We start from the raw sequence: 25890 nt of genomic DNA, 5'->3' as shown, positions 1-25890 counted from the left end.
GCGACTACTCGCGGGTTAATATGGCGTACAAAAAAATCATCTCCTAAATAATCATCCCTTAGTTACAACCCCTAACTTTAATTTTTTTAATAGCACCCTGTATATTTTTTTATAGTTTTGGATCTGGTCTTTTATCATCTATTCAACACATTTTTTGAAAATAAAATCGGTTCGTAAATAACCAAGAAACTATCAGTTTATTTTTGTTAAATTGTGTGACCCAGACTAATTTATCCAGGCTATATTTCTTAAACGAACAGAGATTTTCGAATGTCACAAAAACTTATGTATTCCATTTGTAATACACTTTCATATGGCGTAGAAAAAATTCATCCCCTAAATATTCATCCCTAACTTACAGGGTGCTATTTAAAAAAATAAAGTTAGAGGTTGTAACTAAGGGATGAATATTTAGGGGATTTTTTTTTCTACGCCATATTAAAGTGTATTACAAATGTAATAGATCATTTTTTGTCCCATTCGAAAATCTCTATTCGTTTATGAAATATAGCCTTGATAAATTAGTCTGGGACACATAATTAACAAAACTAAACTGATATTTTCTTGGTTATTTACGAACCGATTTTATTTTCAAAAACTGTGTTGAATAGACGATAGAAGACCACATCCAAAACTATAAAGAAATATACAGGGTGCTATTAAAAAAATTAAAGTTAGGGGTTGTAACTAAGGGATGATTATTTAGGGGTTGATTTTTTGTACACCATATTAAAGTGTATTACAAGTAGAATATATCACCTTTTGTCCCATTCAAAAATCTCTATTCGTTTAAGAGATATAGCGTGGGTAAATTAGTCTGGGACACCCTGTATAGGGTGTCGATTTGAAATTTGCCACCCCCTATAATTTGGTCCCTATAGAAAATCTAAAAATATACAAAAACACGTCAAATTTATTTGTGAGGGGGACATTTTGTAAACCAGTTTTTAACTAAATTACATTAACCCTCTAGTGGGGGCGGACACAACCCCCAAAATCTTTAATGTAAAAGGGGGTTAAGTGACACCTCATTTTAAAGATCGTTCGATTACTTTTCAAAAATACTACATACGTTATATTTCCATTCAGTACTTTTGGAAAAATCAAGTGAAACCGTACAGATACTAAGTATCGAGTTCAGAACTCCAAAACTTTTTTTGGAATATTGAGCCCATATTGAACTTTTTTGAAGTTATACTTCTTTAGGCACGAGGGTGAATTTTTACATTCCCTGGCGCATGCGCACAGCGATAATATGGTATTAGTCGGTACATGTTTATGTAGCGCAAATAAGGTGTGCCTGAAAAGAATATATTTTTAGTGTTTTTAGTAAATATATTTATTATAATTTTTGTGTCTTTGGATTTGCCTTCCTCGGGAATAACTATTTTTGTATACTTCACTTGGTCTATTAAATTTGTCAGTATGTATGAGAAATCTTGTAACCTGTCACAGAAAAGGGAATATAGCTCAGTGGTAGAGGGCGTGACCTGTGATCGAGAGGTCCCCAGTTCAAATCCGTGTGTTTTCTATTTTTTTTGTAATTTTTGGTATTGTTTTAATAAAAATTTTTGGAAAGTAGTAAATAAAAATTAATTTAATCTTTAAATAAAATACCAATAACCTGTTGAAAGTATATTTATTTCGTTGAAATTATACAATAGAAGAATAACTTCTTACGTGCGTATAAAGTACACACACACATTCTTTTTTTTTTTGAGTGTTGGAGTGTTTAGAGAATTTTTTTAAGAATTTTTGGAAAAATCAAGTAAAACCTTAAAGATATTAAGTATCGAGTTCAGAACTCCAAAATTTCTAAGAGCATTGAGTCCAAGATTTTTCCAAAAGTACTATACAGATATATCAGGTATTTGGTATTTTTGAGAAGGTAATTGAATGACTTTCAAAATGAGGTATCACTCAACCCCCCTTTCTATTAAATATTTTGGGGGTTGTGTCCGCCCCCGCTAGAGGGTTGATGTAATTTAGTTGAAAACTGGTCTACAAAATATCCCCCTCACAAATAAATTTGACGTGTTGTTGCATATTTTTAGATCTTCTATAAGGACCAAATTATAGGGTGTGGCAATTTTTAAATTTACACACTGTATAAATATATTACATTGCAAGTCCACTGGCTTTTTTACATTCTATTTAGATTTACTTATTGCATTCCTCATCGCAATCTGTAAGGTTTACATATAATATTAAAATTTTGTAAAATAGTCCGTTCTTTAACGGTAAAATATTGCAAAGCCTCTAAATTTTAAAGAACCGCTTGGATTGGCATGAAATTTGGCATACACATAGCTAACAAGTCAAAGAAAAAAAGTGATATTGTGCCGATATGTGCTTATGCCCCGGGGGTGCTTTTCACCCCCTCTTGGGGGTGAAAAAGTATTGGTCCAAAGTATGTCCGGAAATTGATAAACTGACTAATTTTAAGTAACTTCTGTTCTATCGAGTATTTTCACTAAGTCAATACTTTTCGAGTTATTTGCCAGTGAATATGTTCATTTTTTCAACAAAATAACCACACTTTTAGACAGTTTTTTGTAAATAACTCAAATAGTACGTATTTTGTCGAAAAAACTTTCGTAGCAAAAATATAGCCTGTAAAAATTTAAAAAAATGGTGTATATATCACGTTTCTATACTTAGTAGAAGCAGAGTTATAGCTAATTAAAAATAGGTTCATATTCGTCAAATTCCAAATGGAATACTTTAACGTGAAATAACCAAAAATGAAGCACATTTCGGGAAAAACTCATTACAACTTATTTAAAGTGTTTAAAAAAAGCTTCATATTTGTTTTATAAAAAAAATTCTAGCATCAAAAGTAAATAAGTTACGCTCAAAATAAAGTTAGTCCCTTTTTTTTGGTAAAAATATCGGGAAAATCACCCCCTAATTAGTATCTCAAATGAACTTACTCGTTATGACTTCACAAGTTTCTTGACCCGTGTATGTATTGTTTATATGATCTGTAAGTTTCATCGGTTCAAAGTCCTTATTTTTAAAACGGCTGTAGTTAAAAGGGGCTGAACGAGTCACTCATCACGAATGTATGCAAATTTAGAAACACCAAATCTCAATAATTTTTTGTCTAAGAGAAAAACAAAAAAATACATGATATTCAGAAAAGCAATGCTGGCTTTTTTTGTTTTTCGAGATTTTTGGTATCTCTAACAAATTTTAAGTTATTTTGAAAAAAGTCATATTTTTCAAAATTAAAATTTTTCAAAATTTTACTTTAAAACAAATTTTTTTCCAAAATAAGCACTTTGAATTGATGAAACTTACAGATCATATAAACACAACATAAGTAAAATTATTTGTGGAGCGGTAACTATTAATTTCATTTAAGTTACTAATTAGGGGGTGGTCTTCCCGATTTTTTTTTGCCAAAACAAAAGCGACCAACTTTATTTTGAGCGTAACTTGCTTAAATTTAATGATAGAAACTTTTTATAAAAACAAAACTAAAGCTTTTTTTAAATACTTTAAAAAAGCTATAATGGGTTTTCCCCAAAAAGTGCTTAATTTTTTGGATATTTCACTTCGAAGTATTCTATTTGAATTTTGGTGAATATGAATCTATTTTTCATTGGCTATAACTCTGGTTTTACGAGGTCCAGAGACCTGACGCGTACACCATTTTTTTTTACTTTTTACAGACTATATTTTTGTTAAGAATGCTTTTTTCGACAAAATACTTACTTTTTGAGTTATTTGCGAAAAACCGTCTAAAAATGTAGTTATTTTGTTGAAAAAATGAACATATTCACTGGCAAATAACTCGAAAGTATTGACTTAGTAAAAAAACTCTATAGAACAAATGTTATTTAAAATTAGTCAGTTTATCCATTTCCAGACTTATTTTAGACTTATATTTTTTCACCCCCAAGACGGGGTGAAAGTCACCCCCAGGGCAAAAGCACACATCGGCACAATATCACTTTTTTTCTTTGACATGTAAGCTATGCGTATGTCAAATTTCATGTCAATGCAAGCCGTTCTTTAAAATTTAGAGCAAAACCCGTGAAAGAATGGACTAAAATGAAAACAATAAGTAAAATTGTTTGGCTTTACAATGACAGAGAGATGTAAGTAAGGTCCAGTGACCAAAGCATCACGACACATACACATTAGCTTGTTTACTGGTGAGATGCGCATTGTCCATATATGTACATATGCGAGCACGAGAACTAATGCCCTTGATTAAATACAATAAAAAGTGTACTCAGCTGATGGATGCTATCTGACTCGCTTGAATAGACTGAATAATTATGAATTAATTATCTCGTGTTATTTTGTATATATTTAATCAATGTATATTTGTTTATATATTTTCACTTTCAATATTACAGTTTATAAATACATTATCAAAATATGCTTTATGCTGAAATGGCAGGATTTCACTGTGTCACCTAACAATGCATCACCCAGATCTCCTTACCTTGCAGGTGTGTCGTAATTATGTAGTCAAAACAATATCGTATTAGATATAGAACTCTTAACCTTCGTATGACCAAGCGGGGAAAATTGTGACACCAGCGTATGTTTTTCATTATTTTTTTATTTGACTTTAATATCATTCTATATATCCTCGTATTTTAAAATAAAAAAAATTCCCTATATTTTACGAATAATAAATATATTCTGAAGTTGATGTTTAGTAAAATACCGTCTATTATGTGTAATTCCAAGTAGTTTTACGCTAATGACATCGACTTTGCAAAGTAACAAGACACTTACTCAACATACACACTACACATGACACTAATACTCACGTTGTGACTGGCTGAATGACATAAAGTCCATGTCAAAAAAAAAATAAAAAAATAACTTCATTTTTTTGTTAATATTTTTGACATTTTTGACCTGCGGTCATTCCCCCCCCCCTTGGTCATCCGTGTAACAAAAAAAGGTTGGTCATCGGAAGGTTAATCTATTTGATTAATATTTTTAAAGAAAGGATTTTTATTATAAGTTTTTCAATACTGATTAAATCCCGTTATGGGTTTGCTGCTAAATAATTATTCAAATTATACGTTGTTCACAAAATAGTATGATTATATTTTTTCATTTTAGCGTATTTCTTCTTCTTTTCTTCTTTTAGCCCATTTCTACCCAACTTTGGACATAGGCCTTCCCCAAATCTTTCCATTTCCGTCTGTCCTTGGCTGCGTTTTTCCAGTTAGTTCCTGCAGCTTTTACAGTATCGTCCTTTCATTGCATCTGAGGTCTTCCTCTTCCTCTTCTTCCTGTCCACGTATTAGATGTTCATTATTACGTGAAAGTGGAAAAAGAAAAAGTGTGGCCGCAATATTTTGCACTTAATTGTAGAAAAAGTAGAAATGTACAGTCTGACCAAATTCACTTTGTATTTGAGAAATGTACTCGTAAGCGAAACAGGAAACAAATGTACACTCCTTGCAGGTATTTAACTTGGCGAGAAGTTACGAAAATAAAATTCAGAAAATTCGGTTAAAAAATTCGTCAACATTAGTGCGCATCCAGATCTCAAAGATTTGTGACTTTGGTCAGACAGTGCATATTTATGATAATGAGAAGAGTCACATTTACAATTCTTCGTTTATTGTGATTTAAAGTTGGAATTTGAAATTGGAGTTTGAGCCATTTTTTTAATGTTTGAAGACTGAATTATTATTAGATACATAGGAAGATGGCATATCTGTAAAGTTTTCTAAATTGTTTAGTAGGTCTCATTTGTGGTTTGTTGTAATTTGCTTAAAAAGAATTAAAAAATTAGCCTATATTTGTCCGCTTCTGGACGTACGCCTCCGTAAAATTTTCCACCTATTTTAATCTAGAGCTTCTTCCATCCACATTGTCGTGATGCGCTGTGTATCATTCGTCCAGCTAGTCGGTGATCGTCCTGTGCTTGGATATGCCTCTTGTCTTGGTCGCCATTCCAGAATATTTTTAGTTCCTCTATCATCCATCAATCAATGGCTATTATTTAAACTGCATCCGTGACTATTAGGTGTAAATTCTGCTTCTTCAAAGAAAATATTTTTAGTCATTTTTCCCTTTTAATTTTATACTTCTTATCGTATATATTATGGGACAGGATTACGGTTTCAATTATGACCATGGATACAGAACATTTTTGTTCCGCATCGCATTTTTTGGTTACAAATATCCATTATAACAGTTATTGGAACGTTTGTTTTTTCTTTCCGTTGTATTTTCACGTAACTATAACGGAGACAGTTCAAACATTGTGCTAAGGGGGGTAAATACATGGTTCAATTGACAGATTCGCATAATAATTTTGATCTTATTATGGATTATATTTCCTACCAAATTAATTATGGTAGGAGAGCCCAAGCGGGGATTTTTGCAGTTAGTCGAGCGCGTCAGATTATCACATAGGTAGAAACCTTGTACCTTGTAAATGTACCTCTACTATATATTGGCTTTTAATACAGGGGCGTTCGTTAAGGGAGGTCCGAAAGAAAAACTACCCTTAGAAAAACTCGAAATAGTCATATTAAGATAAGGTAAATTAAGTACATGCAAAACGGTGCATATTTTAAAAATCTGACGATTTGAGCGGGGCGGGCGTAAGGAACTGGGCGAGTCACAAAATTTCACAAAAAAGCGAATATTTCGCGAAATGAACGTCAGATCGAAACACTAAAATATACGTGTTCAATATTTTTCAAAAATCTATCGATTGATACTAGACACGACCCCCCACGGAGAGGAATGGGTAAGTTTAAAATTTTAACTACGAATCCTGCGATATTTCTCGAAATGGATATCAGATCTAAAAATTGAAAAATACACGTGTTCAATATTTTTGAAAAATCACCAAACACGACCACTCACGGAGGTGGGGTGGGGAGTTACTTTAAAATCTTAAAAAGGAGTCCCTATTTTTTCCTGCCGATTACTTCTTTACTTAACCCGCCATTACACGCGCTATGAGAAAATACCTCACCATATTTGTTTATAACCAATGAAATTGTCTTAACTAATACGATAACCTTGAGCACCCAGGAATGCCTTTAGCATCGCCCATGAGAGGGTATGACAAAATTATAGAATATTTCAGGCGGCCTTTTTTTGTGAGCCTTGAAAGAAGTGACCATCCCTCTTCAAGTGAGAGAATTCCTCACTGCGCGTGCAATCACGGTGAAATCACGTTTCTGTTATTTCAAAGAAACTTTTAGGTTTTTGTTTAATATTTGTGTAAGTTTAATTAAGATATCATTGTTTAGGTTAGGTTAGGAACAGTGGCTCACCGGGTGGGGTTTGGGGGTTAAAATCACTCCCAGATCATATAGAAATATATATAAAAGAAAGTAGGAAAATGTAACTTGTCTTTCACAAATATATAATACAAAAAACTTTCGGTGCCCAAGCCAACCCCTAGAGGAAAATTTTAGGTGCGCCACTGGCTAAGAACCCATTTTTATTTTACCTATTCTAATTGGAAAATAAGCCACAATTTAAATTGAGAAATTGATTTTATTGACTTCCTCGGACGTCGTTATCAAAATATGAAATATTAATAGTTAATTACATAAATGCCACAAAGAAATAGCTTCAGAACAATTATTAATTTTAATTTGTTTTTTTAGTAAAATGGATTCTCGTAAAGAACGTCAATTACTTCAGTGGCTTGCTGAAATTGAAAATGAAGAAAACAGCGAAGGTTATGAAAATATTAATATTATGAAAATAGGTACTAATATTAAATTGCCGCGAACATAAGAACTATCTCTGTATTGTTACGAATGCAAATAAGGGACGATTTGGGAATTCGAGATGAAGCAGAGCTTGTAGAAATGAAACAAGTATCTAATAAATGTGCATACTATCCTAAGAAGAACAGAAAAACTCAGACAAAATGCTGCAAGCCAAATTGTAGAAGATCAATTTGTAAGGAACACACAAAAACTTAATGTACTGTAATTTCTAGTGAAATTCCTGTTGGGAAATAAAGGAGGAAGAATCTGAGTAGATGTATTTATTATCTGTAGATGTGTACAATATTTTTAAAACTTTTCATTTGTGTATTGAATATCTCTTTTGTCTATTATCATATTATTTTTGCTTTTTGTATGTGACATTTTTATACTTTGATATATATTATTTTTATTTTGTTTTGTTAAATTAATAAAAAAAATTGGTTTACAAGACTTTCCATGATATGTGAGTACAACCAATTTTATATTTATACAGGTTGACATTCATTCTTCCTCGAAATAAGTCAAATTTATGTAGGTGAGGGCGACGCTCATACGCGTGCAACCACGTCACAATAGAAGACGCGTGTAACGGCGGGTTAAAAATGAATTATTTTATTTGAGATTTTCTTTTAGAATTATGGATAAATGGGGGTATAATCGGAAAAAACGATTGTTGGAAATGGAAAATTTATTTAAATGGAAAGCCCCCATTTTACCGAAAACTTACCTTAACTTATTTTGATTCTAGTACCTACTCTTGACAACCCAATTGGTTTCCATAACGCTCGAGTAACTGCAAATTTAGCATACTTTCCTCCCATACAATATGCATATTATAATTATCTGATGTTTTATGCACATAATAATATTTATTGTGTTTTGTTTTGAAAAAGATTAACAATTTTTTCCCATAACTTAATTACAATTTGTGGAACGAACAATAAAAAACACAAATAAATTAAAAATCACCCACTAAGGAAAAGGGTGAATATAAATTTAAAGATAATATGGGTAATAATAAAAATTAGATTCAAACAGAAATAAAAATCATAGACAAAGAGGTAAAATTTTCAAAACTAAAAATAATTGAAAATAATTTTGGAATATACCGTACAATATGGACAGATGGGAAAGAGAAACTTATATATCTCTTTAAGGGCGTAGGCGCAAAATTTCGCGACAATGTGTTTTAAGTCCACTCACTTTTTTAATTCTGAGAATACTAAAAAATATTTTTGATTTATTCAAAATTTAAACGCAGAATGAAAGATTGCATTATTACCGAGGACCAAAAGTCCCTGAAAACTTCTACAATGTTTATTTTAATAAGTTGCGGGGGCGAAAAAATGAGAAAATTTAGTGTGATTTTTAATTTCAAATATATAATTAAAAAAAAATAAAGTAATACGTAACGGGTAATAGACAAGTACGAAGAAAAAGTGAGATGCGAAAAGTTCAAGAATTAGTAGAATAAATAAAGAATTATCTATAATGTAGATTTATTGGTATTGTAGAATAGTTTTATTTGCCAGCCGTGTATTTGATAAATTTTGAACAGAGAGATGACAAAATTTTTTAACAACTGGTTTTCATTATTTAACTGATAATTTAAAACAATTTTTTCCCAAAAATAGACCTCTTAAAAGCTGGCCTCTTTACATTCTGAAAAAGGGTCAGCATAGGAGTGGATTTAAGGGGTCCTATGCCTAAATTGAAAATATATTGGTTTTCTATTGTATTCGATTCAATTTATTTAAACGAGCTTTTGTCGCTGATCCATAAAGAAAACTTCTGTAATATAAAATTGATCTGGTAGGTATAAGCTCTATAAAATGATTCAAAAAATTATATTCGAGTTTGCTTCTTAATCGTATCAATCAGTGGCCTTGTTTTACAGTTGGAATTACCATACCGATTTTCGTTTTACACTCATACGTAAAAAAAATAAAGTAATTGTTGTGTATTAACGCCATGGGTACATAATTCACAAATATTTTACGGCTATCCCTAATTTTTCTGTCTTTACACGGTAAATTACGTGCAGTAAAATTCTCACTGGTATGGATATATAATAGGGTGGCCCACATTATAATGTTAATTTTTCAAAGTTATATTAGACACCTGGGCACCCTCTAACTTTTTTACTTATAATATTAATAGTATTTATGCAAAATTTCAAGATGATATTCCATTTGGAAAGGAGTGCTCAAAGACATTTTATGTTGGGCATAATTTTAGAAAATCGGAATATTTGAGGGAATTAAAAATCAAGAAAAAACAGCTCAAAGTAAGTAAACTAAATGTATTTTATTTACAGTATAAAGGTACATTAAAACAATGCAATGATATTCATGAAAAGAATTTGCTGTGGGCGATCAATCTTTTGTTGATATTTTCAAACTATCGACGATCGCTTGTTTTGTAGTCTTTGTAGGCACCATCTTTCTGTTAGCTTCTATGACCTGGAGAAGCACCTGCTTTTCATCTTCATCATTTGTTAACAGCTTGTTAAACTCTTCAAACAGCTTTACTCCTCTTTCAGCCAAGTCATTAACAACTTTCAGATTTCTGATGATGTTTTGACCTTTGATATACTCTTGGTCATCGGTCCATTCATCTGGGTTTTTGGTGAAAAAATTGGTATTGATTTCCAATTTCTCAAGTAACTGCAGTGATCTTTTTGAAGCAAAATCAGCCAAACGCGCTTTCTCAGTTAGGAGTGCTGAATTGCCTCTCACTTTCCGTTCAGCAGGCTCACATTTCATTTTTTCAACGATTTCCACCTTATCATCAACAGATACTTTTTTTGAGAACAGACTCAAACCAACCAACTCATCCGAAAGATACCAAAGATGAGATTTGAAAGCCTTTTTGACAATTTCAGTTACTTCAGGATCAATATCATGGTACTTTGTCATATCATTCCACAGTGAGAGATCTGACCATGGAGCATTTGAAGCTAAAGGAGCTTCTACCCAGTACTTGACGTAGACAAGAACTCCAAATTTCACAAAGCGTTCAAGCTGAGCTTTCTCCCTTTGCGTTGTCACGAAACCACTGTCATCACGAAACAAATAGATTTTGATGCCATATAACAACTTAGCCATCCAACGGGCGTGGTGTACCGCACCAGGAGCTCTCCAATGAGTTTTGGCTGGAGTGTGGCCTAAAGCAATTAAAGCCAGCTCAATCAACTCCATATAGTCATCCCGAGGCTGATTTTTGCCTTTTAAGGCAACTTGGAGAACATCAACTGCAGATTGTTTGAAATCTTCACTGCCAGGAATGTTTCCCAAAGACTGATAACTATCTTGTCTGATATATTGCCATGCTGCTTTGAATCTTTTGAATATAGGTATATCAGGTGAACTGGAGGGACCAAAACAGAAAGTAAATACTTTACTGAGTACAATCTCTAAAACATGGTGTCTGCATGCTAGCCATAACAATTCTCCTTCAACTAGGTGTTCAATCAGAACACAAGCTCCATTTTTCAACCCTGTGTTTACAGATGTTGTGTCAAAACACATACCCACTACCTTTTTACCCAAACCCCATTCAGTAAGCTTTTTGTAAACAGCATTAGCTGAATTTTCACCAGTACCACCAACTAATTTTGGTACACCAAGCAATTTATCTGTATTGTCAGCAGGACAAGATACTATGACAGGCAAACGGTCTACCTTGTCACTTCCCAAAATATCAGGAAGAATTTTTCCATCCCAGTGTACAATGACGGGATTATCAAAAGAGGTAGATTCTTTAATAGTTTGAAATATAGTTTTTCGTGCTTCCTTCCTTTCCCGTTGAATAGTGCTTCTTGAGAGCGGCAATTCACTGGGATCATGACCGAGAGCTGCTGCGATAGGAGCCATTAATCTTAAAGCTTCCCTATCAGAAATTTTGTTGCGATCCAATGCACTAACAACATGTGTGGAAAACAAACTTCTCTTTGCGATTGGTGGAGATGACAAGTCTGTGTGTGAATCTCTTTTGTTTCTTTGGGATGCCGAAGATAATGATGATGGTTTATACAGCTCTTCTTCTGATGAGCTGTGTTTTACTGGAGTACACTCATCTGATGAATCATCCTCTGAACTTTGGCAGGAAGCAGTCGGAGTCACCAGAGGCGAAGCGGTTCCCTCTTGAGCTTTTTGAAGTCTTTTTTGTTCTTTTAACTTTCTTTCAAGGATTCTCTCCTGTTTTTTTTTTATATTCCTTGTCTTCTGATGTTATGATCATTTTTCTGTCAGTTCTTTGATCTATTAGAAACTGTCTGTCCTCATATACTTTACACATAACCAGGGCTTCACTGTGAGCAATATCAAAAAGCTGATCGAGCTGCTCTACAAACAGATTTTGTCTTCTGTTCTGGGCATCGGAGTTTCTTCCTTTATTTTTCTTTAGCATAAGCCATTCATTGTGTATTTTCTCAACTTTTTCAATACAATGTTTTTTTAATCTGGTAGGAATCGCAGCCTTTTGCCATACTGACATCACTTCTTCCAAGGTTAAGTGGCTAGCATTCCTTATGGATTTTTTCTCGTTTAGGAAAAAATGAAATCTGAGAAGAACTTGCCTTCAGAAGGTAGTTGGTTCAACTGAGATATGGGTTCTAATTCTCTTATTCCAATTAAAAAAATATTGTCTGCTTTACGCGTTGAAGTGGAGGGCGAAGCCATGACTACGCACATGCACAAATCACAGTTCTTACTTTTGTTCACTTTTTGCACTTGACTCGTATTTTCTACTAGTATCAAAATAGTCTTTTAAGACAAATATTATCAGTTTTTTTATATATATATCAATTACTTAAGTCTTTAAATGCACAATTTTCACAATTTCAGCATCTGAAACAAAAAAATAATGTAAGATATTAATTTTTGAAAATTCGACGAAATTGCGAAATTTTCAAAACTTTGAAGACTTTGAGCACTGCTTTCCACTCCACCTATGACATTGAAACTTTAGGGATTTACTTCTATTAGGCAAAGTAAAAAAATGAGAGGGTGCCTAGGGATGTTCTACAATTTTGAAATTTTTGGGCCACCCTATATATAAACATTACAACTTGAAAATGTCATCATTATGGCTTATGCATGTTCTTGGATAATTGCTACTTGTATACAGTGGCGCACCCAGGGGGAGGTTTTGGGGGTTAAAACCCCTCCCAGGGCATATAAAAAAATATAAAGAATAGTAGGAAAATGCAACTTGTCTCTCAGAAACAATACAAAAAATTTTCGGTGCCCAAGCGAAGCCAGGACAAATAATCCCCGGACAAATAATCCAGGACAAAAAATCTCCACAAATTATCCCTGGACAAAAAATTCCCAGACAAAAAATTCCCGGAAAAAATAATCCCAAGACAAAAAATCCCGTACAAGTAATCCCCACAAATTTTTTTGGACAAAATATCCCCACAAAAAAATCCCGGAAAAAAAATCACCAAGAAATATTTTCTGCCGAATAGTTCTCTAAAAATTTTCCCGTTAATATAATCGACTCAAATATTTTTCAGCCTCAGTGCGTGAGAGCTATAGCAATCGCCATGAAACCGCTTTTCGGCACGAAAATAACGATTACCAATTAAGATTAAGCATGTTTTTTCAAAAATCGTGGAAGATATGGGGAATGCGCTAAGGCTGTGGGAACCATGTTGTAATTATTCGCTTAAATCTTTTACTCACTCTGCTTTGAATAACTATGTTCAAAACATTGCCTATTCGTGATGAGAACTGCTGGTCCTGAAAACGATAATCTTGATTGTAATCCAAAAAACCTGTTACTTTTTGTAAATTTAACGTCAAAAATATTTAGTTATTATCATCATCAATGATATTATAACTCTTCGAGTATCCTTGCGAGTGGTTTACTATTGCCTTCCATGTGTCGGCCCTGTGCCACTATTTCCCATTTTCTCACTCCCATTTTCTCCAGATCTTCTCTGACTGCATCTTTCCACCTTTTTCTAGGCCGTCTTACAGACTTTCCCCCATCTGGCCTCTCCCCGAGCAGCTAGGTATGTCTGGTATGATATTTGGATAAATTTTTCGCATGGCATATTCTAAGGCCAGGTTAAACAACAATGGGGACAACGAATCTCCCTGTCTCAGTCCAGAATTTACTTAGAAAGCATTTGATATTTCCCCACCTCTTCAAACTTGTGCAAAGAAGTTACCTACACAGATTTACGTTACCGCAGTTAGTTTCTTGGGTACGCCCAGCTCGGTCATTGTATTCCATAATGTAGGATGATTAATTGAATCATAAGCCTGTTTGAAATCTATAAAGATATGATGCACGTCTTGATTATACTCCCAATCCTTTCAAGCATTTGTCTAATAGTAAATATTTGATCAAAAATAGATCTTCCGGACCTGAAATCACACTGGTAGTCACCAACTATTTCTTCGGCGTATGGTAGCAATATCTTTAGTAATACATAACGAAAAATATTTAGTCATCAGTTTCAATTCACTGCAAGCAAATTTCAGAAACCTGCTTCAAAAGCTATGTCAAAAACCTGTGTTTTGCGTTTTGATAACGAAGCTAAAGATTCTTAATAGCGCAAAAAATTTTCATGGGTGCACACAGACAATAGGCAATGTTTTGAACTTAGTTATTCAAGGGAGAGTGAGCAAAAGATTTAAGCGAATAATTACAACATGATTTCCACAGCCTTAGCTCATTCTTCATATCTTCCACGATTTAAAAAAAACTCACAGTCGTTTGTCATGTAAAATTTGAAGTTTTCGGCATGTACTTGGAATTTGAAATTTGGTAATCGAAATGACAATAATTCATGCTTAATCTTAATTACTTAATCATTATTGTCGTGCCGAAAAGCAGTTTCATGGCCATTGTTATAACTCTTATACACAGAGGCTGAACTAAACATTTGAGTCGATTGCGTTCACGGGAAAACTTTTAGAGAACTATTCGGTAGCAAATATTTCATATGGATTTTTTGTCTGGGAATTTTTTGTCCAGGGATAATTTGGGGGGATTTTTGTCAGGAATTATTTGTCCGAACCCCGCCCAAGCCAACCCCCCCTAGAGGAAAATTCTGGGTGCGCCACTGCTTGTATAATAGCAAATTATTAATTCAGTTAATAAATATGACAGTTTTTTCACTAACTATGTATTCAGTGATTATAATAATTTATATGCTGTACAACAAAAACTAATACCCAATCGAAAAAAGAGAAAAAATATTGATAGGGCAGTCAATAAGGGTATGTTGCTCCGAATTCCATCCTGCTATATCGATTTACGTGATATTTTGACAGTAAGTAGGGAATAGCCCAAGAAGGGAATAGCCCAAGAAACAAAGTCTACCCTATGCCGATGTGTGCTTTTGTCTTGGGGGGTGGTTACCACCCCTTCTCAGGGGTGAAAAATGTTTTGGTTAAAATAGCCACGGAAGAGGCTAGGTAACCTAATTTTAAGCAAAAACTGTTCTATAATTATTTTTTGAAAACTCGATACTTTTTGAGTTACTCGTGGTTGAAAATTGGCCATTTTCATTGAAACATAACACCTTTTTAAACGGTTTTTTGCGAATACCTTAAAAACTATTGATCTAACTAAAAAAACCATATAAAACATTTTTGTAGCTTATAAAATAACAGAGAGATTCTTTCCTTAATGAATCTTCTAGTTATAACACAAAAAGAGATAATATGCTAAGTGGAAAAACTTGTTTTCTTGGTGCATGCTCAAATCAGTGTATTTAACTTGAAATAACATAGAAACGGTCGATTTTAGGTGTATAATGCTACCAATAACTTTTGTTGTGCTTGAAAAGACGTTTTAAATAAGCAATATTAAATGTCGATTACATTCTAACTGTGAGAGATAAACTGTAAAAAACTTTATTACTAACGTATCTTAAGAAAAAAATGAGAAGTATATTTAACCCCTCATCCACAAGAATTTAAATGCATCATTTTCCTTCTACAATACATTTTACTATAGTGCTATTTTTAGGTTCAAATAGTTGGGCGGGTTTAAAATAAATGGTTTTTGAAAAAAATAATATCAAATTATTAAGCGCCTTTTTAAAATTTCTTAAAAATATTCCTATTTCTCCATGTAACTCGAAAATGATAAGAGATGCATTTAAATTCTTGTGGATGAGGGGTTAAATATAGTTCTCATTTTTTTCTTAAAATGAGTTAGTCATTAAATTTTTTACATTTTATCTTTCATAGTTTCAATGTAATCGACATTTAATATTGTTTATTTTAAAGGTCTTTTTAAGCACAACAAAAGTTATTGGTAGCATTATAAACCTAAAATCGACCGTTTCTCTCTTATTTCAAGTCAAATACACTACCGATTTGAGCATGCACCAAGAAAACAATTTTTTTTCACCTACCATATCTCTTTTTGTGTTTTAACTAGAAGATTCATAAAGAAAAGAATCTCTTTGTTATTTTATAAGCTAGGTACACAAATGTTTATATGGTTTTTTAGTTAGATGTTTTTAAGGTATTCTAAGGTATTTTAAGGTAATATAGTTTTTAAGGTATTCGCAAAAAACCGTTTGAAAAGGTGTTGTGTTTCAATGAAAATGGCCAATTTTCAACCAGGAATAACTCAAAAAGCATTGAGTTTTCGAAAAAAAAAATTATAGAAAAGTTTTTGCTTAGTATTAGGTTCTCTAGTAACTTCCGCAGTTGTTTAACCAAAAAATTTTCCACCACCTAGAAGGGGTGGGAACGGCCCCCAAAACAAAAGCACACATCGGCATAGGGTAGACTTTCAATAAGGAGATATTTTCAGGCTACTCCTAAAATTTCATTAAAATCTATGCAGTAGGATAGAATTCGGAGGTAATAACGTGTGCTTGCTCTCATTGACGGGCGTATAAAGGGATTTTTTATTAATATATTGTTACTATGGAACGCTTACAATTTTGAACATCTTTAACAACAAAATGTTTGGATCACAGAATATATCCTGATCAATTCTCTGCTTTTATGCTCCATAAAGAACAAACAATTAACTTTTTATTAAGCATCAATAATTATTTATCAAATACACTATCAATATTATTTAATTAACAGCTCAACATATTCCCGATGCTATGTCAAATATTTAAAATTGTCACTGTCTTGTCATCATATTCTACTTGACTCAGTGCGCTGTATGACAAAGATAGCGAATGTTCGATTTGGAAAATATCATGGTGTCCATTTTTTTTCAAATCCTGAAAAAACTAATAGTCGGAGAGATAAAAGCGGATTTTGTGCGTGATAAGTAATATGGAAAAACTATACGGGAATATGTTGAATTAGTTGTGTACATGACTTTCACCAACGACCGGAAACCAGAGTTGGGGCCGAGGGTAGTTATAAGGGGTCAAAATGGCGGATTTCATTATTTTTTTTATGACGCTCATGATCGAGATACTGCACCAAAATTTGGGAATAAGTAGGTCATGACGTAACTAAGTTAAATATCTAGGGGCGTAACGCTGCGTGGCCGACAAAGGGGTGGGGGTAGGGGTGAATATAAAAAATATAAAGGGTTTTTTGCGACGTTCGTGATTGAGATAGTGGACCAAAATTTGGGAATAAGTAGATCATGACATTATTAAGTAAAATCCCCAGAGCCAGAAACCAGAATTGGGGATGAGGGTAGTTATAAGGGGTCAAATTCGACGTTTTTATTATTTTTTTTGTGACGCTCATGATCGAGGGAGTGCACCAAAATTTGGGAATAAGTAGGTCATGACGTAACTAAGTAAAATCTCCAGGGGTGGCACGCTGCGTGGCCGACAAAGGGGTGGGGCAGGGGTGAATACAAAAAATATAAGGGGTTTTTGCGACGTTTGTGATTAAGAGATTGCACCAAAATTTGGGAATAAGTAGACCATCACTTAGCTAAGTAAAATTCCCAGAGCCGGAAACCAGAGTTGGGGATGAGGGTAGTTATAAGGGGTCAAAGTCGCAGTGTGTATTATTTTTGTGACCCTGCACAACATTTGTCCCTCATGCAGCATTCCGCCCCTGGAGATTTTACTTAGTAATGTCATAACCTACTTTCTCCCAAATTTTGGTGCACTATCTCCATCATGAGCGCCACAAAAAAAAATAATAAAAACCGCGAATTTTACCCCTTATAACTACCCTCGTCCGCCACTCTGGTTTCCGCCTCTGGGGATATTACTTAGTTATGTGATGGTATACTTATTCCCAAATTTTGGTGCACTATATCAATCACGAACGCCAAAAACCCCTTACATTTTTTTATTTTCACTCCTGCCCCAACCCTTTGTCGGCCACGCAGCGTTCCACTCTAGGAGATTTTACTTAGTTACGTCATGATCTACTTATTCCCAAATTTTGGTGTACTATCTCGATCACTGACGGCAAAAAAACCCCATATAATTTTATATTCACCCCTGCCTACCACCCCTTTGTACCCCAAGCAGCGTTCTGCCCCTGAAAATTTTACTTAGTTACGTCATAACCTACTTACTCCCAAATTTTGGTTCACTATCTCCATCATGAGCGCCACAAAAAAAAAATAATAAAAACCGCGAATTTTACCCCTTATAACTACCCTCGTCCGCCACTCTGGTTTCCGCCTCTGGGGATATTACTTAGTTATGTCATGGTCTACTTATTCCCAAATTTTGGTGCAATATCTCAATCACGAACGTAGCAAAAAACCCCTTACATTTTTTTAAATTCACCCCTGCCCCACCCCTTTGTCGGCCACGCAGCGCTCCACTCCTGGAGATTTTACTTAGTTACGTCATGACCTACTTATTCCCAAATTTTGGCGCGCTATCTCGATCATGAGCGTCACAAAAAAAAATAAAAAAAACGAAAATTTGACCCCTTATAACTACCTTCCTTCCCCACTCTGGTTTCCGGCTCTGGGGATTTTAATTATTTATGTCATGGTCTACTTATACACAAATTTTGGTGCACTATCTCAAGCACGAACGTCGCAAAAAAACCTTATATTTTTTATATTCACCCCTACCACCACCCCTTTGTCGGCCACGCAGCGTTGAGCCCCTAGAGATTTTACTTGGGTACTTCGTGACCTACTTATTCCCAAATTTTGGTACACTATCTCGATCATGAGCGTCATAAAAAAAATAATAAAACCGCGACTTTGACCCCTTATAACCACCCTCGGCCCCAACTCTGGTTTCCGGCCGTTGGTGAAAGTCATATACACAACTAATTCAACATATACCCGTATAGTTTTTCCATATTACTTATCACGCACAAAATCCGCTCCCAGCTCTTAGACTATAATAAATATTTTTATAAAATTTAAACGCAGAATGAAAGAATAAATTATTATCGATGACCAAAAGTCCCTTAGAATAAATAAAAATTTTCTTTTGAACGAGATATTTGAAATTAAAAATCCACTACATTTTCTCTTAGTTTTTCACCCCTGTAACTTATTAAAATAAACATTACAAAAGTTTTCAAAGAATTTCGGCAATCGGTAAGAACACAATATTCCATTCTGCGTTTTTTCAATAATACTTATTAGTTTTCTCAGGATTTGGAAAAAAATTAATCCCATTTAAATAGTATTGGAGCCGAAGCTAAGTGCCCATCATCATGGGGGGCCCAAAAAAAATTTATCCTTAAAAATACTCGAAATTGTCAGATTAAGATAAGGTAAGTTAAATACATGCAAAAGAGTGTATATTTCAAAAATCTGACGATTTGAGCGGGCGTAAGAAAAGGGGCGAGTCAAAAAATTTCACAAAAAAAAAGCGAATATTTCGCAAAATGAACGTCAGATCGAAAAACTAAAAAGTGCTTCTTCAATATTTTTCAAAAATCTATCGAATGGTACTAAACATGACTCCACTCATTTACCCTCCACCCCACGGAGAGTGGTGGAGGGTAAATCTAAAATTTTAAGTACAAACCCCGCGATATTTCGCAAATGAACATCAGATCGAAAAATTGCAAAATACACTTTCAAAATGGTTTTGAAAAATATATCGAATAGTACCAAATACGACCCCCCAAGAAGGTGGTTTGTAAAACACTTTAAAATCTTAAATGGGACACCCAAATTTTTGTTGCAGATTTGGATTCTTTACGTAAAAATAAGCAAATTTTATTCGACACATTTTTTTGAATTATGCATAGATGGCGCTCTAATCAGAAAAAACGATTTTTGGAAATGGAAAATTAAATTAAAAATGGAAAGTCCCCACTAAAATTGAAAATTTTACTTAAGTTTTTTTGGCTTTTAGAGCTAATAACCACAACCCAATAGGTCCCCATAACGCTCGGGTGACTGAAAATTTAGCATACCGTGTTCCCCAACCATTACGAATAATAGAAAATAATTGTTTCAAATTTATTATTTAATTCCTATCATGTAATATTAATTTACAATGTAAAGAAATAATTACACTATTTTTTTAAGATTTTGCTTATTATTTTGACCACATTTTGACGTATTGACTGGCGAATATTAGTTTCCCTCTTTCCTAGTTATGATACTTTGACAATAATTATCGTGTATATGGCGCTTAAATTAATAGATTAATATTATATTTAAGTGTATAAAAACCAAATTTTAATATTTAAAACGTAATATTTAAGGTAAAAATATAAGCCGCAGCTTTGGTCAACTAATATTTTTTCCTATAAATGTTTTTAACTTCAATGTTTTAAATTTATCACTTTGACATTTATGTCACATTTCCAGCAAACTTCCATTGACTTGTCACTACTGGCGTTCACGAACTTTTAAATATCCTCTCTACCTACCAGCTGACAGCGGATATACAGAAAAAAGTAAGTTATTTTCTTTACATTAAAATAGTGTATTGCAAAAAATTCATGGATTATTTTTAAACAAGATATGCTTTGTCAAAATGTGACATCTTCTTTACTTGCCATCTCCGCGACGAAGGTTGGCAATCATCATTTCTATTCTCACTTTTGATACTACAGCCAGAAAGACTTCAGTTGAGCTGCATCCAAACCATTATCTGAGATTTCTCAGCCAGGACATTTTGCTCCTATCTATGCTGCGCCTTCCTTGAATCTTTCCATGCATAAAAAAATGTGACATATACACATGCAATTATGTGCCACTAAGTTGGACTCATACCCATATGGAAAACTTTTTTATTTATTAAAAACATTATTCTTTATAAAATGCTCTGCATAGGCTATAATCTATGATGCAGTCATCAGATATAAAATTTTATTAATAGTATACGAGATGTGATAAAAGATATTAATTTCGCTCAAGAGTGAAGTACTTTTATATATCACAATATCGAAAAGTGTTATTAAGAAAAGTTATTTGGAATTAAAAATTATGTTGTAAAATGCAATTATATTCTTCTGATTGAAAAAAATAAATATTTTCCAAATTTTTCTTGGCTATCATATGGATATCTTGTTTAAAAAAAAATTGTCCTAGAATTTTTTACAATACACCATTTTAAATTAAAGAAAATAAGCTTTATTCTTTATTGCACAATGTGTAGACCAAAATGTACAACAAAAATGTTATCATGAGAAATTAAAAAAATGATCGTAAAAAATATCAAAAACCGTTAAAATTATAAAACTTTGAAAAACCGTAACTTGCTTAAAAATAGTCATACAACTTTATACAAGTCATTTTAATGGTAATTGACTTTTCTTACAACTAAATATATCATAGCATATACTTACCTAGAAATGCGTATAAAAAAGTTACAAGAAAATGTTTGCGAAATAATGGGGAAAATGGCACAAAAATGCTGTGAGCGGCGAATTTTGAAAAATCATATTTCGGAAAATATAAATCCTAGATACTTCTACCAGATGTTATTTTAACCCATTTAGCGCCAAAGGTGCGAAAACGCACCATTTTTTTGTAGAATTTTTTTTGACAATTCGTTAATTTTTTTAAATCTTTGTATTTTTTAAGCAACCAGAAGATATAAGTGTAACTATATTTAATTTTGTTTAATTTCCAAACTCATGCTTTCATCACAAAAATATTTTCTAAATGTCCGACATTTTCAATCCTTCGACACAACTTTATTTTTACTGTAGTAATTTTATTGGCATAACACTTTTGTGGTCAAATAAATTAAAACATTATTTTTTTATAATTACGTATTTTTTATGGGAAATAAGCCACAATTTTACTAAAAAATGAATTTATTAACGTTTCGAAGCCCAAATCGGGTTTCGTTGTCAAAATACAAAATACTATTAAAATAAAATAAACATGTTGTTGCTAAGTAAAAAAATTCTTCTAATAATTTATTTAATCTGACTCATTTATATTGGCAATTCAGACGTATATTATACGTTTTAAAGTAGAAGACTTTAAAATGATATCGCCAATATTTATGAGTTGCGTTCCTGGGACGACTTTACTAAAAGATAGTTCATTCGATTACATGAAATCAATCCCAACTCAAGAATATCCGTCGTAAAAAAATCATAGCATGTGATCTGTCTTTAAAAAGACAACCAAATGCAACGATGACAGTAAAATTCTCGCGTTAGAGATTCCATAGTAAATCACGAGGGAAAACCAGGAAAAAACCTAAATAAAACTGATAGTATCACGAGGTTTATCACAACATTACGAACGTAGTGGATACGTACCTTTAGAAAGACGGGTATTCTGGTATTGTTTTGTTATAATCTAGGGTGGGGGAGGAGGGAGGAGGCTACATAAGGGAGGTTGTGTAATGTTGTAGACAATATGTCGATTTGTCGAATTTATGCAACTGGCACAGTGCAAGATACAGGATTGGAAAGTGTAAACTGGAAATATCTAAAATAATTTCTAAAAAAGATAGAGGGCCGTTCGACTTCGTTTTTGAGAAAGAAACTGAAGAAGGTGTAGGCAATGTTCTAACCATACTATTTTTGTTTATCAAAAATTCCAGGTCCATTTACACTCTAAATGTTTTGAGACTTTTCACAAAAAATAAAATTGTGTATTTCAATTTTTATATCTCATTTCCGCCAAAGGTTCGAAAACGAACCATTTTGTTGTTGTGACACCTGCCATGATCAAAGTGTAAAACAATTTTTTTACGAATGTTTAAGTTTATTTTACTCTAGTTAATCAAATATATTACATAATATTGCAGTATTTCTTTGCTTGGCGGTTAATGGGTTAAAGAGGAAGGATGGGTGTATTTTTTCTTTGCAGCAATGCCTGTATCTATATCCTTGTGGAAAAAAGTTATGGGGCAAAAAATAAAATTGCTTTCTTTCGTGTTTTTTTTTGCTTTATTTTGGAAAATATTTTTGTTCAAAAATATATTTTTGACTTTAGAAGGTGATATTTCGATAGCAAATTTAACTTGGAACAATTATTCTGTAAAAGTGTTTGTACGAAAAGTGCATAGAACTCACCCTAATTCACCCTGTACCTAGGGACTAATTCTTTAAATGGATACATTCCACGGTTTTTTCAATTGACCATATAAAACAATAAAATCCCGTTAACGTTTTAGTTGCTTTTAGCTCTATTAGTTTGAACATAATCAATAGCCTAAATAGTTATTTTCCTAACTAGTGCGGAAAGTGATACTTTCACGCACGAGACTGCCGTTGATCCGAACGACGCGATAGCTGAGTTCGAGCAAGCAGTCGAGTGCGGGGAAGGCACTTTCCGCATGAGTAAAGAACAATATTTTTTCTAGGGCCGTACGTTTGGAAAAAAGTCACAAAAAATAGAGTTATATTAATTTTTATTTAAAAGTGAAAATATAAAAAATAATTCTTTGACAAGGTTGTCAAAACCAAACTTTCAATATAATGGGTTACCACGACGACGATATTGGTTTCCATGACGACGATTCAAAACTATTGTAATTGTCTACTGATCTGACTTTTAAATATTATGTCAAAATAATTTTATTTCATCGAATTATCAGTAGTAATTGCACAAGAGCTCTGAAATTATTGAATTTTTCCCGAGTGACACTTTGACAGTTTTAATTTCACGAGCCGAAGGCGACTGAAATTATGTCAAAGTGTCACGAGACCAAAAATTCTATATTAATTTCAGAGGTCGAGTGCAATTTGTTGCGATTATTTCATGAATAAAACTGTTCAAAACCAAAATTTTATTGTAATTTATTTATGTAAGTACCATTAAACACACAGTTTTTATAAACATTTGACGATTGAAAGTCATCACTTTTACAATTTTTAAAACATTAATTGTCATTAATGTCACTGAATGTATTTTTTCGTAGCAACGAAGGGCATCTGAAGTAATATACTTAACGACGGGAAATTATCAAAAATTATCGATTTAATTCAGATTTCTGTAGCTTTCTATTGGTCAGAATCTCCTATGAGTGAAATAATCAATAGTAATTGCACAAGAGCTCTAAAATTATCGAATTTTTCCCGAGTGACACTGTAACAGTTTTAATTTAACGACCCGAAGGGGAGTGAAATTATGTCAAAATGTCACGAGGGCAAATTTGGATAATAATTTTAGAGGTCGAGTGCAATTTGTAGCGATTATTTCATGAATAAAACTGTTCAAAACCAAAATTTTATTGTAATTTATTTATGTAAGTACAAGTTAGTACAATTAAACACACAGTTGTTAGATATAAATATTTGACGGTTGAAAGTCATCACTTTTATAATTTTTAAAACATTAATTGTCATTAATGTCACCGAATGTGTTTTTTCGTAGCAACGAAGGGCATCTGACTTAATATACTTGACGACGTGATATTATCAAAAATTATCAGTTTAATTTTTATTTCTGTAGCTTTCTATTGGTCAGAATCTCCTATGAATGAAATAATCGCACTAATTTCATTTAAACATGAACACAATAAGATAAATTTGAAATAAATTAGTAAATAATATCTAAATATTAGTTTATTGCATGTATTATAATATATTATAATGACATATTACAAGGTATTTTACTTTCCCGCACGCCGTGCGGGAAAATTTATTTTCACGCACGCCGTGTGGGACTCTTTATCACGGCCGTAGAAAAAAATATTTTATATTTATAGTTTTTTTTTTTCGTTAAATGCAAAATGTTTAAGGTATTTGCAAAAAACCGTCCGAAAAGGTGTCGTTTTTCAATGAAAATGGCAAATTTATGTAATGGCAAATAACGTCAAACTTTATGTATGTCAATAACCTGAGAAATAAACGGAGACTAAACATATCAAACATATCTAGAAAATAATAATTCATTATAATAATAATAAGTATTTCTAACGATGAATGGAAAAATTACTCATATTAACAAATATTAATATTAGAAAATTATTTACTTTTAGACAATTTCTAGAAGAAAAATACCAAATATCCGATAATCATTTATAGGTCACTAAGAGCGAAATAGAAATTTTTTTGAAAACATAATATTATATCCTTAAAAATAGCTTTCTCACATCAAAACATTTCTACCTATTTTCAGTTATGTATAACCAATTAATTTCTATACATAATTAAAGAATTTTAGTCAATGATATTATTCAATAACAATATCTTCTTACTAACATCTGTTCAATAAAACTAAAACTGTTATCTATTAATAGATCAATGCATAGACGGTTTTAATCTCAGATTATTCCGATGTATTTAACTTACCGGGTCTAATGGATTAACACAAAATTATATTAGATTATTCCGATGTATTTAACTTACCGGGTCTAATGGATTAACACAAAATTATATTTCAATCACTATGTCTATTACTATAATCTACTTATAGTCTATTAGTATACATATACTATACCTATAAATAACTTAACACAATGAAAATAAATATTTTATAACTGTGCCGCCCACCAGTTACGAAATTTGTCTGATTATAAAAATAACATGTCGTCTGCTGAGTCATGATTTTTGTTCATATTATACAGGTATTGAATACGGTCTGCTACATTAGGCAGGCCGCACATCAAAGAAACATGAAACGTATAACATGAAACATAAAACGTGAAACACGTTTTATAAAAATTAAACAATGCTAAACAAGTCCGCATACAAATGAAAAGAGTGTGATTCATGCGTGTGAAACATTTTTATTTTCCGAAGGCGCACACCAAACAAACATGAAACGTGAAGCACGTTTAATGGAAATAAAATACTGCTAAACAAATAGACGTCCGCATATATATGAAACGAGTGTGATTCAT

The 25890-nt window shown here is 32.7% G+C and overlaps 1 protein-coding gene across 1 annotated transcript in view; it reads right to left on the bottom strand.

Moving 5' to 3' along the window:
* LOC126883763 (uncharacterized) overlaps positions 1 to 25530 on the bottom strand; it is a 256685-nt gene extending 231155 nt beyond the window's left edge. The window contains exon 1 of the mRNA XM_050649427.1: positions 25397 to 25530. The gene's annotated coding sequence lies outside the window, so the exon portion shown is untranslated. The remainder of the gene's footprint in view (positions 1 to 25396) is intronic.
* Between the last annotated feature and the right edge of the window lie 360 nt (positions 25531 to 25890).

The sequence above is a fragment of the Diabrotica virgifera genome, chromosome 4 (genome assembly GCF_917563875.1).
Source record: "Diabrotica virgifera virgifera chromosome 4, PGI_DIABVI_V3a".
NCBI classification, from domain to species: Eukaryota; Metazoa; Arthropoda; class Insecta; order Coleoptera; family Chrysomelidae; genus Diabrotica; species Diabrotica virgifera.
Note: the sequence above shows the minus strand (reverse complement) of the source record. Positions and strands in the feature narration are given on the sequence as shown.